Raw genomic sequence first — 13,340 nt, forward strand, 5'->3', positions numbered from 1 at the left:
TCCGTCAAAGCACATTTTTTGTTCTGGGTTGAAATACAATTCCCAATTTAGCAATTTCATAATTTAGTGGTTTCTGCTATATCAGAGCTATTTGAAATCTATCCCTAAAAGGGTATATAATATTCAAGGTGCACATTGGGTCATTCAGAATAACTTCACACACACCCGCTACTGTGTATTTCTAAGTCTAATTCTGTCACTAAACCCATACCTGTCACCCAGCGCCTAAATACTAGGCCTCAAATTTATATCCTGCTAAATCTCTCGTTAACGCTGTCCTGTTGTGGCTGGGAAAGTTATTTAGTGTCCGTCAAAGCACATTTTTTGTTCTGGGTTTAAATACAATTCCCAATTTAACAATTTCATAATTTAGTGGTTTCTGCTATATCAGAGCTATTTGAAATCTATCCCTAAAAGGGTATATAATATTCAAGGTGCACATTGGGTCATTCAGAATAACTTCACACACACCCGCTACTGTGTATTTCCAAGTCTAATTCTGTCACTAAACCCATACCTGTCACCCAGCGCCTAAATACTAGGCCTCAAATTTATATCCTGCTAAATCTCTCGTTAACGCTGTCCTGTTGTGGCTGGGAAAGTTATTTAGTGTCCGTCAAAGCACATTTTTTGTTCTGGGTTTAAATACAATTCCCAATTTAACAATTTCATAATTTAGTGGTTTCTGCTATATCAGAGCTATTTGAAATCTATCCCTAAAAGGGGATATAATATTCAAGGTGCACATTGGGTCATTCAGAATAACTTCACACACACCCGCTACTGTGTATTTCCAAGTCTAATTCTGTCACTAAACCCATACCTGTCACCCAGCGCCTAAATACTAGGCCTCAAATTTATATCCTGCTAAATCTCTCGTTACCGCTGTCCTGTTGTGGCTGGGAAAGTTATTTAGTGTCCGTCAAAGCACATTTTTTGTTCTGGGTTGAAATACAATTCCCAATTTAGCAATTTCATAATTTAGTGGTTTCTGCTATATCAGAGCTATTTGAAATCTATCCCTAAAAGGGTATATAATATTCAAGGTGCACATTGGGTCATTCAGAATAACTTCACACACACCCGCTACTGTGTATTTCCAAGTCTAATTCTGTCACTAAACCCATACCTGTCACCCAGCGCCTAAATACTAGGCCTCAAATTTATATCCTGCTAAATCTCTCGTTAACGCTGTCCTGTTGTGGCTGGGAAAGTTATTTAGTGTCCGTCAAAGCACATTTTTTGTTCTGGGTTGAAATACAATTCCCAATTTAGCAATTTCATAATTTAGTGGTTCCTGCTATATCAGAGCTATTTGAAATCTATCCCTAAAAGGGTATATAATATTCAAGGTGCACATTGGGTCATTCAGAATAACTTCACACACACCCGCTACTGTGTATTTCCAAGTCTAATTCTGTCACTAAACCCATACCTGTCACCCAGCGCCTAAATACTAGGCCTCAAATTTATATCCTGCTAAATCTCTCGTTAACGCTGTCCTGTTGTGGCTGGGAAAGTTATTTAGTGTCCGTCAAAGCACATTTTTTGTTCTGGGTTGAAATACAATTCCCAATTTAGCAATTTCATAATTTAGTGGTTTCTGCTATATCAGAGCTATTTGAAATCTATCCCTAAAAGGGTATATAATATTCAAGGTGCACATTGGGTCATTCAGAATAACTTCACACACACCCGCTACTGTGTATTTCCAAGTCTAATTCTGTCACTAAACCCATACCTGTCACCCAGCGCCTAAATACTAGGCCTCAAATTTATATCCTGCTAAATCTCTCGTTAACGCTGTCCTGTTGTGGCTGGGAAAGTTATTTAGTGTCCGTCAAAGCACATTTTTTGTTCTGGGTTTAAATACAATTCCCAATTTAACAATTTCATAATTTAGTGGTTTCTGCTATATCAGAGCTATTTGAAATCTATCCCTAAAAGGGTATATAATATTCAAGGTGCACATTGGGTCATTCAGAATAACTTCACACACACACGCTTCTGTGCATTTCCAAGTCTAATTCTGTCACTAAATCCATACCGGTCACCCAGCGCCTAAATACTAGGCCTCAAATTTATATCCCGCTGAATTTGAATACAATACATTGGGCCAAATAATATATTTGTTGTTGTGGTGAACCATAACAATGAGAAAAACATCTAGTAAGGGACGCGGACGTGGACATGGTCGTGGTGGTGTTAGTGGACCCTCTGGTGCTGGGAGAGGACGTGGCCGTTCTGCCACATCCACACGTCCTAGTGTACCAACTACCTCAGGTCCCAGTAGCCGCCAGAATTTACAGCGATATATGGTGGGGCCCAATGCCGTTCTAAGGATGGTAAGGCCTGAGCAGGTACAGGCATTAGTCAATTGGGTGGCCGACAGTGGATCCAGCACGTTCACATTATCTCCCACCCAGTCTTCTGCAGAAAGCGCACAGATGGCGCCTGAAAACCAACCCCATCAGTCTGTCACATCACCCCCATGCATACCAGGGAAACTGTCTCAGCCTCAAGTTATGCAGCAGTCTCTTATGCTGTTTGAAGACTCCGCTGGCAGGGTTTCCCAAGGGCATCCACCTAGCCCTTCCCCAGCGGTGAAAGACATAGAATGCACTGACGCACAACCACTTATGTTTCCTGATGATGAGGACATGGGAATACCACCTCAGCATGTCTCTGATGATGACGAAACACAGGTGCCAACTGCTGCGTCTTTCTGCAGTGTGCAGACTGAACAGGAGGTCAGGGATCAAGACTGGGTGGAAGACGATGCAGGGGACGATGAGGTCCTAGACCCCACATGGAATGAAGGTCGTGCCACTGACTTTCACAGTTCGGAGGAAGAGGCAGTGGTGAGACCGAGCCAACAGCGTAGCAAAAGAGGGAGCAGTGGGCAAAAGCAGAACACCCGCCGCCAAGAGACTCCGCCTGCTACTGACCGCCGCCATCTGGGACCGAGCACCCCAAAGGCAGCTTCAAGGAGTTCCCTGGCATGGCACTTCTTCAAACAATGTGCTGACGACAAGACCCGAGTGGTTTGCACGCTGTGCCATCAGAGCCTGAAGCGAGGCATTAACGTTCTGAACCTGAGCACAACCTGCATGACCAGGCACCTGCATGCAAAGCATGAACTGCAGTGGAGTAAACACCTTAAAACCAAGGAAGTCACTCAGGCTCCCCCTGCTACCTCTTCTGCTGCTGCCGCCTCGGCCTATTCTGCTGCTGCCGCCTCGGCCTCTTCCTCCGCCTCTGGAGGAACGTTGGCACCTGCCGCCCAGCAAACAGGGGATGTACCACCAACACCACCACCACCACCTCCGTCACCAAGCGTCTCAACCATGTCACACGCCAGCGTTCAGCTCTCCATCTCACAAACATTTGATAGAAAGCGTAAATTCCCACCTAGCCACCCTCGATCCCTGGCCCTGAATGCCAGCATTTCTAAACTACTGGCCTATGAAATGCTGTCATTTAGGCTGGTGGACACAGACAGCTTCAAACAGCTCATGTCGCTTGCTGTCCCACAGTATGTTGTTCCCAGCCGGCACTACTTCTCCAAGAGAGCCGTGCCTTCCCTGCACAACCAAGTATCCCATAAAATCAAGTGTGCACTGCGCAACGCCATCTGTAGCAAGGTCCACCTAACCACAGATACGTGGACCAGTAAGCACGGCCAGGGACGCTATATCTCCCTAACTGCACACTGGGTAAATGTAGTGGCAGCTGGGCCCCAGGCGGAGAGCTGTTTGGCGCACGTCCTTCCGCCGCCAAGGATCGCAGGGCAACATTCTTTGCCTCCTGTTGCCACCTCCTCCTTCTCGGCTTCCTCCTCCTCTTCTTCCACCTGCTCATCCAGTCAGCCACACACCTTCACCACCAACTTCAGCACAGCCCGGGGTAAACGTCAGCAGGCCATTCTGAAACTCATATGTTTGGGGGACAGGCCCCACACCGCACAGGAGTTGTGGCGGGGTATTGAACAACAGACCGACGAGTGGTTGCTGCCGGTGAGCCTCAAGCCCGGCCTGGTGGTGTGTGATAATGGGCGAAATCTCGTTGCAGCTCTGGGACTAGCCAATTTGACGCACATCCCTTGCTTGGCGCATGTGCTGAATTTGGTGGTGCAGAAGTTCATTCACAACTACCCCGACATGTCAGAGCTGCTGCATAAAGTGCGGGCCGTCTGTTCGCGCTTCCGGCGTTCACATCCTGCTGCTGCTCGCCTGTCTGCGCTACAGCGTAACTTCGGCCTTCCCGCTCACCGCCTCATATGCGACGTGCCCACCAGGTGGAACTCCACCTTGCACATGCTGGACAGACTGTGCGAGCAGCAGCAGGCCATAGTGGAGTTTCAGCTGCAGCACGCACGGGTCAGTCGCACTACAGAACAGCACCACTTCACCACCAATGACTGGGCCTCCATGCGAGACCTGTGTGCCCTGTTGCGCTGTTTCGAGTACTCCACCAACATGGCCAGTGGCGATGACACCGTTATCAGCGTTACAATACCACTTCTATGTCTCCTTGAGAAAACACTTAGGGCGATGATGGAAGAGGAGGTGGCCCAGGAGGAGGAGGAGGAGGAGGAGGAAGAGGGGTCATTTTTAGCACTTTCAGGCCAGTCTCTTCGAAGTGACTCAGAGGGAGGTTTTTGGCAACAGCAGAGGCCAGGTACAAATGTGGCCAGCCAGGGCCCACTACTGGAGGACGAGGAGGACGAGGATGAGGAGGAGGTGGAGGAGGATGAGGATGAAGCATGGTCACAGCGGGGTGGCACCCAACGCAGCTCGGGTCCATCACTGGTGCGTGGCTGGGGGGAAAGGCAGGACGATGACGATACGCCTCCCACAGAGGACAGCTTGTCCTTACCCCTGGGCAGCCTGGCACACATGAGCGACTACATGCTGCAGTGCCTGCGCAACGACAGCAGAGTTGCCCACATTTTTACCTGTGCGGACTACTGGGTTGCCACCCTGCTGGATCCACGCTACAAAGACAATGTGCCCACCTTACTTCCTGCACTGGAGCGTGATAGGAAGATGCGCGAGTACAAGCGCACGTTGGTAGACGCGCTACTGAGAGCATTCCCAAATGTCACAGGGGAACAAGTGGAAGCCCAAGGCCAAGGCAGAGGAGGAGCAAGAGGTCGCCAAGGCAGCTGTGTCACGGCCAGCTCCTCTGAGGGCAGGGTTAGCATGGCAGAGATGTGGAAAACTTTTGTCAACACGCCACAGCTAACTGCACCACCACCTGATACGCAACGTGTTAGCAGGAGGCAACATTTCACTAACATGGTGGAACAGTACGTGTGCACACCCCTCCACGTACTGACTGATGGTTCGGCCCCATTCAACTTCTGGGTCTCTAAATTGTCCACGTGGCCAGAGCTAGCCTTTTATGCCTTGGAGGTGCTGGCCTGCCCGGCAGCCAGCGTTTTGTCTGAACGTGTATTCAGCACGGCAGGGGGCGTCATTACAGACAAACGCAGCCGCCTGTCTACAGCCAATGTGGACAAGCTGACGTTCATAAAAATGAACCAGGCATGGATCCCACAGGACCTGTCCGTCCCTTGTCCAGATTAGACATTAACTACCTCCCCATAACCATATATTATTGGACTCCAGGGCACTTCCTCATTCAATCCTATTTTTATTTTCATTTTACCATTATATTGCGAGGCTACCCAAAGTTGAATGAACCTCTCCTCTGCCTGTGTGCTAGGCCTAAATATATGCCAATGGACTGTTGCAGTGGTGGCTGACATGAAGCCTGATTCTCTGCTATGACATGCAGACTAATTCTCTGCTGACATGAAGCCAGATTGTCTGTTACGGGACCTCTCTCCTCTGCCTGTGTGCTAGGCCTAAATATATGCCAATGGACTGTTGCAGTGGTGGCTGACGTGAAGCCTCATTCTCTGCTATGACATGCAGACTAATTCTCTGCTGACATGAAGCCAGATTGTCTGTTACGGGACCTCTCTCCTCTGCCTGGGTGCTGGGCCTAAATTTATGACAATGGACTGTTGCAGTGGTGGCTGACGTGAAGCCTGATTCTCTGCTATGACATGCAGACTGATTCTCTGCTGACATGAAGCCAGATCCTCTGTTACGGGACCTCTCTCCTCTGCCTGGGTGCTGGGCCTAAATTTATGACAATGGACTGTTGCAGTGGTGGCTGACGTGAAGCCTGATTCTCTGCTATGACATGCAGACTGATTCTCTGCTGACATGAAGCCAGATCCTCTGTTACGGGACCTCTCTCCTCTGCCTGGGTGCTGGGCCTAAATTTATGAAAATGGACTCTTACAGTGGTGGGTGACGTGAAGCCTGATTCTCTGCTATGACATGAAGACTGATTCTCTGCTGACATGAAGCCAGATTGTCTGTTACGGGACCTCTCTCCTCTGCCTGGGTGCCGGGGCCTAAATATCTGAGAATGGACTGTTCCAGTGGTGGGTGACGGGAAGCCAGATTCTCTGCTATAGAACCTCTCTCCAATTGATTTTGGTTAATTTTTATTTATTTAATTTTTATTTTAATTAATTTCCCTATCCACATTTGTTTGCAGGGGATTTACCTACATGTTGCTGCCTTTTGCAGCCCTCTAGCCCTTTCCTGGGCTGTTTTACAGCCGTTTTAGTGCCGAAAAGTTCGGGTCCCCATTGACTTCAATGGGGTTCGGGTTCGGGACGAAGTTCGGATCGGGTTCGGATCCCGAACCCGAACATTTCCGGGATGTTCGGCCGAACTTCTCGAACCCGAACATCCAGGTGTTCGCTCAACTCTAGAGATGAGGACATTTTGGGGCCTCGTGCTGCATATGGGCCTGGTCAATAAACCCAGTGTCAGGCTGTACTGGAGTGGGAACGTCCTCTACCAGACCCCACTTTACAGTACGGCCATGACACGCTCCCGGTTTGAGGTCATCTGGAAATGTCTGCATTATTCAGATAATGCAGCATGTCCCCCCCCCCCCAGGCCTATGTACCTGAAAGGGAGGTCGAGGTTGATGAGTCTCATTGCGTTGAAGGGGAGACTCATTTTCCACCAGTATGTGCCCTCCAAGCGGGCGAGGTATGGCGTGAAGCTATACAAAATTTGTGAGAGTACCTCAGGGTACACTTACAAGTTTTGTGTATACGAGGGGCGAGATTCTCGTATTCAACCCCCAGAATGTCCCCTCACTCTGGGTGTTACCGGGAAACTTGTGTGGGACCTTATGCACCCACTGCTAGATAAGGGTTACCACCTTTACGTGGATAACTTTTATACTAGTATCCCCTTGTTCCAGTCCCTAGCTGGCAGATCCACGTCCGCTTGTGGGACCGTGCGGAAAAATCAACGCGGCCTCCCTGCCCTCCCCCTCCAGGTACCTATCCCCAGGGGTGAGACCTGTGCCCTTACCACTGGAAACCTGTTGCTGGTCAGGTATAAGGACAAGAGGGATGTCCTTGTACTGTCCACAATTCATGGTAACGGCATCACCCCTGTCCCTGTGCGAGGTACCGCGGCAACAGTCCTCAAGCCCAATTGTATCATCGACTACAATCAGTATATGGGAGGCGTTTAACTCTGATCAAGTCCTCAAGCCATAGAATGCCATGCACAAAACCCGGGCATGGTACAAAAAAAGTTGCGGTCTACTTGGTACAGGTTGCCATGTACAACTCTTTTGTGCTGTCCCGGAGCGCTGGCAGCACAGGGACATTCCTTCAGTTCTATGAGGCAGTCCTCAAGGCCCTGATCTTTTTGGACCGGGAAAGAGCAGGCCGGAGTACCTCGGGAACTGTAGGCGCCCGGATTGTCCCTGGCCAACACTTTCCAGGTGTGGTCCCCCATACTGGAAAGAAGGGACGAACCCAAAAAAGGTGCAGAGTGTGTCACAGGAGGGGGTTACAGAAGGACACCACTACTCAATGTGACACGTGCCCGGATCTTCCGGGCCTCTGCATTATTGTTTGCTTCAGAGAGTACCACACTTCCATGGAGTACTAAATTTATATCCCAATTTAGCACTGACATTGGATAAAAAAACTGGTTCTCAGACTTGAAATTTTTTTAAAACTAAAATAATTTATTAAAAGTATAGAAATTAGGTATCTCAGCGTCGGTAAGAATCTCCTCTATGAATATACCCCATGAGCCAACCCCCAAGATTAACACGGTCCAAAAAAAAAAAAGTCATATAGCCCCCAAAATAGTGCCAATAAAACCATCCTCTCATCCCGCAAAAAATAAGCCCCCATATAAGATAATCGGCAAAAAAAAAATGACTCTTAGACTTTAGAGATACAAAAAAAATGTATTAGGTATCGCCGCGTCCGTAAGAATCTCCTATATAAAAATACCTCATGACCTAACCCCCCAGATTAACACGGTAAAAAAAAAAAAAAAAAAACTGTGCCAAAACTTTTCTATTTCAATCTATTTTTTCCGGTAACAAAGCAAGGGTTAACAAACAAACAAAAGTTCATAATTATTACCCTGATACTGCAGTTTACAGAAACGCCACATTTGTGGTCGTAAACTGCTGTATCAGTAAAAGGGAGGCCGCAAAAGGAAAGGACCGACATGGTTTCTCTTTGTTAGTGGAAAAAATTGGTTAAAAGGGAAAATTTGGCAAAAAAATTAAATTCTCAAATTTCATCCCCATTTGCCAATATCTCTTGTGCAACACCTAAATGGTTAACGACGTATGTAAAATCTGTTTTGAATACCTTGAGGGGTGTAGTTTCTTAGATAGGGTCACTTTTAGGGAGTTTCTACTCTAGGGGTGCATCAGGGGGGGCTTCAAATGGGACATGGTGTAAATAATCTAGTCCAGCAAGATCTGCCTTCCAAAAACCATATGGCGCACCTTTCCCTCTACGCCCTACTGTGTGGCCGTACAGTAGTGTACGACCACATATGGGGTGTTTCTGTAAACGGCAGAGTCAGGGCAATAAAGATACAGTCTTGTTTGGCTGTTAACCCTTTCTTTGTTAGTGGAAAAAATGGGTTAAAAGGGAAAATTTGGCAAAAAAATGAAATTCGCAAATTTCATCCCCATTTGCCAATAACTCTTGTGCAACACCTAAAGGGTTAATAAAGTTTGTAAAATCAGTTTTGAATACCTTGAGGGCTGTAGTTTCTAGAATGGGGTCATTTTTGGGTGGTTTATATTATGTAAGCCTCGCAAAGTGACTTCAGACCTGTGCTGGTCCCTAAAAATTGGGTTTTTGAAAATTCCAGAAAAATTTCTAGATTTGCTTCTAAACTTCTAAGCCTTGTAACATCACAAAAAAATAAAATATCATTCCCAAAATGATCCAAACATGAAGTAGACAAATGGGGAATGTAAAGTCATCACCATTTTTGGGGGTATTACTATGTATTACAGAAGTAGAGAAACTGAAACTTTGAAATTTGCTAATTTTCCCAAATTTCTGTTAAATTTGGTATTTTTAAATTAACTTTTTTGACCCAATTTTAGCAGTGTCATGAAGTACAATATGTGACGAAAAAACAATCTCAGAACGGCCTGGGTAAGTAAAAGCGTTTTAAAGTTATCAGCACTTAAAGTGACACTGGTCAGATTTGCAAAAAATGTCCTGGTCCTTTAGGCCTCTTTCACACTGCAGTGTTTGGTCAGTGATTTCCATCAGTGATTTGTGAGCCAAAACCAGAAGTGGAGCCTCCACAGACATGAGGTAGAAGGGAAAGATCTGCTACTGTTCTATGTTTAGAGTTGCACCTGGTTTTGGCTCACAAATCACTGATGGAAATCACTGACTAAACACTGAAGTGTGAACGAGGCCTAAGGTGTTAACGACCAGTTCAGGTCTGAAGTCACTTTGTGGGGATTACATAGTGGAAACCACCCATAAATTACCCCCATTGTGTAATTACACCCCTCAAGTTACTCAAAACTGATTTTACAAACTTTGTTAACCCTTTAGGTGTTCCACAAGAATTAAAGGAAAATGGAGATGAAATTTCTACATTTCACTTTTTGGCAGATTTTCTATTTTAATCCTTTTTTTTTTTTTAACACATCGAGGGTTAATAGCCAAACAAAACAATATTTATTACCCTGATTCTGCGGTTTACAGAAACATCCCACATGTGGTCGTAAACTGATGTAAAGGAACACGGCAGGGTGCAGAAAGAGAGGAACGCCATATGTTTTTTGGAAGGCAGATTTTGCTGGACTGGTTTTTAGATGCCATGTTCCATTAAGGCCCCCTAATGCACTCTTACAGTAGAAACTGTAGAAACCATTTTGGAAACTAGGGGATAAGGTGCCAGTTTTATTGGTACTATTTTGGGGTACATATGATTTTTAATTGTTCTATATTACGTTTTTTGTGAGGCAAGGTAACCAAAAAATGGCACCGTTTTTATACAGCGTTTATCTGACAGGGTAGATCATGTGCTATTTGTATAGAGCAGGTTGTTTCGGACGCAATGATATCAAATATGTCTACTTTCTTAGTTTATTTGTTTCAGTTTTACATAATAAAGCATTTTTGAAAAAAAATTATGTTTTTGTGTCTTCATTTTCTGAACACCTTATTTTTTTTATTATTCTGCCAATCAAGACAATCACAAGACGTTTTTTGTTTTTTTTTATGATGTTTATCGGGCGGGTGTATCATGTGATATATTTATAGCGCCCGGCGTCACGGATGCGGCGATACCTAATATGTGTGTTTTTTTTCGAATTTTTTATTATAAAATCAGGGGAAAAGGGGCATATCTTCTTTTTTTAAATTAAACTTTTTTTTATTTATTGAAAACACTATTTTTTATATTTTTTACTTTATTTCTGACTTTAACTTTTGGGGGTCTGATCCCCTCTGCAATGTATTACACAGAGAAATACACTAACAGGTTGCCTAAGAGACCCTGCCTGGGACTGGATCTCATAGTGGAACCCATAGATGGAAGGTCCCGATCCCATGCAAGGAATTGGGTGTCCTCTGCACGGCATCGGGCTGCCTTCTTACTCATCGGGTCTCCACCACAGCTGCACGGGGACACGATGGGCTCCCTCACATGCATCAAACCCCTTCTATGTCGTGATCAGCGCTGAAGGGGTGAAAATACTGATGCCGGCGCATACAGCAGGGGTCCAGCTAACGGGAACAGCTGGTCCCCTGCAGCTGATTGGGCTCCTGCACCTGCCCGATCAGTGGGCCCTAATAGTACGGCACTGGGCGGCAAGTCACATCCCGCTGCGCTGTACTATTACGGCACGGGTCAGGAAGGGGTTAATGTCCAAATTGCACTAAATAATGAAGTTGTGGTCTAGTATACAGGTAGAAACCATAAAGCCACTTTAGTAAAGAGCAATTTAATAAATGTATTAATGCACATTTATGCATTTATTCTCCAGGTCAAAAAGAGAGACATTTAAGGATCAAAGAGGGACATAGGGACTTGGGTCAAAAAGAGGGACTGTCCCTCTAAAAGGGGGACACCTGGGAGGTATGCATGCAAGAAGAAACATGAAGCAGAAGTTTTCCTGATACGCCACAGCGATCCTTGCATTTCAGGGCACTGCAGATGGGTTCAGTCTTCCTCTGCATGATCAGTTAGCATGAACATGTTTAGTATGCAGGAGACTTCCTCTAGTTCACGTTTAATTAATATCTGAGTCACGCAGCACAGAGCGCCCCAACCAAATGCTTTACCTGCTTTAGTTTTCTCTCTTGATAGCATTTTTCTGTGATCAGAGTGAAATGTGGGCAGTAGACAGCGGCATTTTTTTCCATTCACCTACTTCATATCCTCTACCTTCATCATCTTAGCATATTTGAATGCAGTTTTATAGGAATGTTGCACAATTTATTTACTGTTTTCAGGCCGATAAGGCAAGATATGTACTTTACAATGGAAATCCTCAACATTACTGCAATAAATTGTACTACATATCTATATATGTATATACAGATTGAAGCATAAGTCTAGGCGTACAGTATTTTTCACTGATAATAAGATGCCCCCGTGTCGCGGTGGACAGGATACAAGATACACAGATTACAACAAAACAAATGTCTAGGCAAGAAGCTGGGGATAAAGGTCACCTCCTGACAAATCCCTACCAGCTCTCCCTAGACTTCTATGCCCACGTTCAGACCCTGAAGGTGGGAATGAACGTGTCCTCGTGCCTAGGCTGAAGATTCCCTAAAATCCCTAAGATGGTGAAAGGGGGAAAGAGGCAGCTTGCTCCCTCAGAACCAGGAGGGGGCAGGAGTCTCTCTAACAGTCTAGACAGACAATCACAAGAAAACAAAACCAACTTATCTTGTACTGAGCAGGAACAGCAATCCTTCCCTCCTTCCTCTGAACAAGACAGAAGCTATAACCCGCACAGGACCCTTGGAGTGGGCGTAATTTAAGCTCATACCAACGACCCCACCCAGTGCACCTGGAGGGAGGCGGAGCTCAACTCCAACACAATAACAAAAGGCTACACGTGTGCTGCTAACCTAGCAGACCTCCGCACATGACCTGAGCAGGGCATGACACCCCGGTTTTAGAGGTGGAAAAAAGAAAAAAAAAATCAGTAGACCCAAAATCTTCGTCAGACCCCCAAACTTCACCCACAATCTTCATCAGACTTCAAATCAGACCCACCCCATATCAGACTACAGATCAGACTCCCATATCAGAACTCAGATCAGACCCCCATATCAAACCTCAGATCAGACCCCTATATCAGACCTCAGATCAGATCCCCATATCAAACCTCAGATCAGACACCCATATCAAACCTCAGATCAGACCCCTACATCAGGACTCAGATCAGACCCCCATATCAAACCTCAGATCAGACCCCTACATCAGGACTCAGAACAGACTCCCATACCAGAACTCAGATCAGACCCCTATATCGAACCTCAGATCAGACTTCCATTTCAGACCTCAGATTAGATCCCCATATCAAACCTCAGATCAGACCCCTATATCAAACCTCAGAGCATACCCCACCATGTCAGACCTCAGATCAGACTCCTATATCAGATTAGACCCCCATTTCAGACCTCAAACCTCAATCAGAACTCACATCAGACCGTGCATGTCAAACCTCAAATCAGATGTCCATCAGAGATAAAATAAATAAATTCACTAACCTTTCTTGCTCTGCCGCTATTCTCCAGGTCCAGACAATTATCGGCCCTTTTAAAAGGCCCTTACATGGACTATTCCATTATTAATGTTAAAAACTGAAAAACAGATATCACATAAATGACAATCTTTTTCTAACAAAGCTAGAATGTGCCCTGTACCTCACATTGATCCAGAGATCTTCACATTCACTGCTGCAATTTCTATACTAGATTT

General features: G+C 45.7%; 1 protein-coding gene across 2 annotated transcripts in view; it reads right to left on the bottom strand.

The window, feature by feature from the left end:
• ARHGAP24 (Rho GTPase activating protein 24) overlaps positions 1-13,340 on the bottom strand; it is a 680,670-nt gene that overhangs the window by 373,638 nt on the left and 293,692 nt on the right. The gene's annotated exons all lie outside the window — the stretch shown is intronic.

The sequence above is a fragment of the Bufo gargarizans genome, chromosome 1 (assembly GCF_014858855.1).
Source record: "Bufo gargarizans isolate SCDJY-AF-19 chromosome 1, ASM1485885v1, whole genome shotgun sequence".
NCBI classification, from domain to species: domain Eukaryota; kingdom Metazoa; phylum Chordata; class Amphibia; order Anura; family Bufonidae; genus Bufo; species Bufo gargarizans.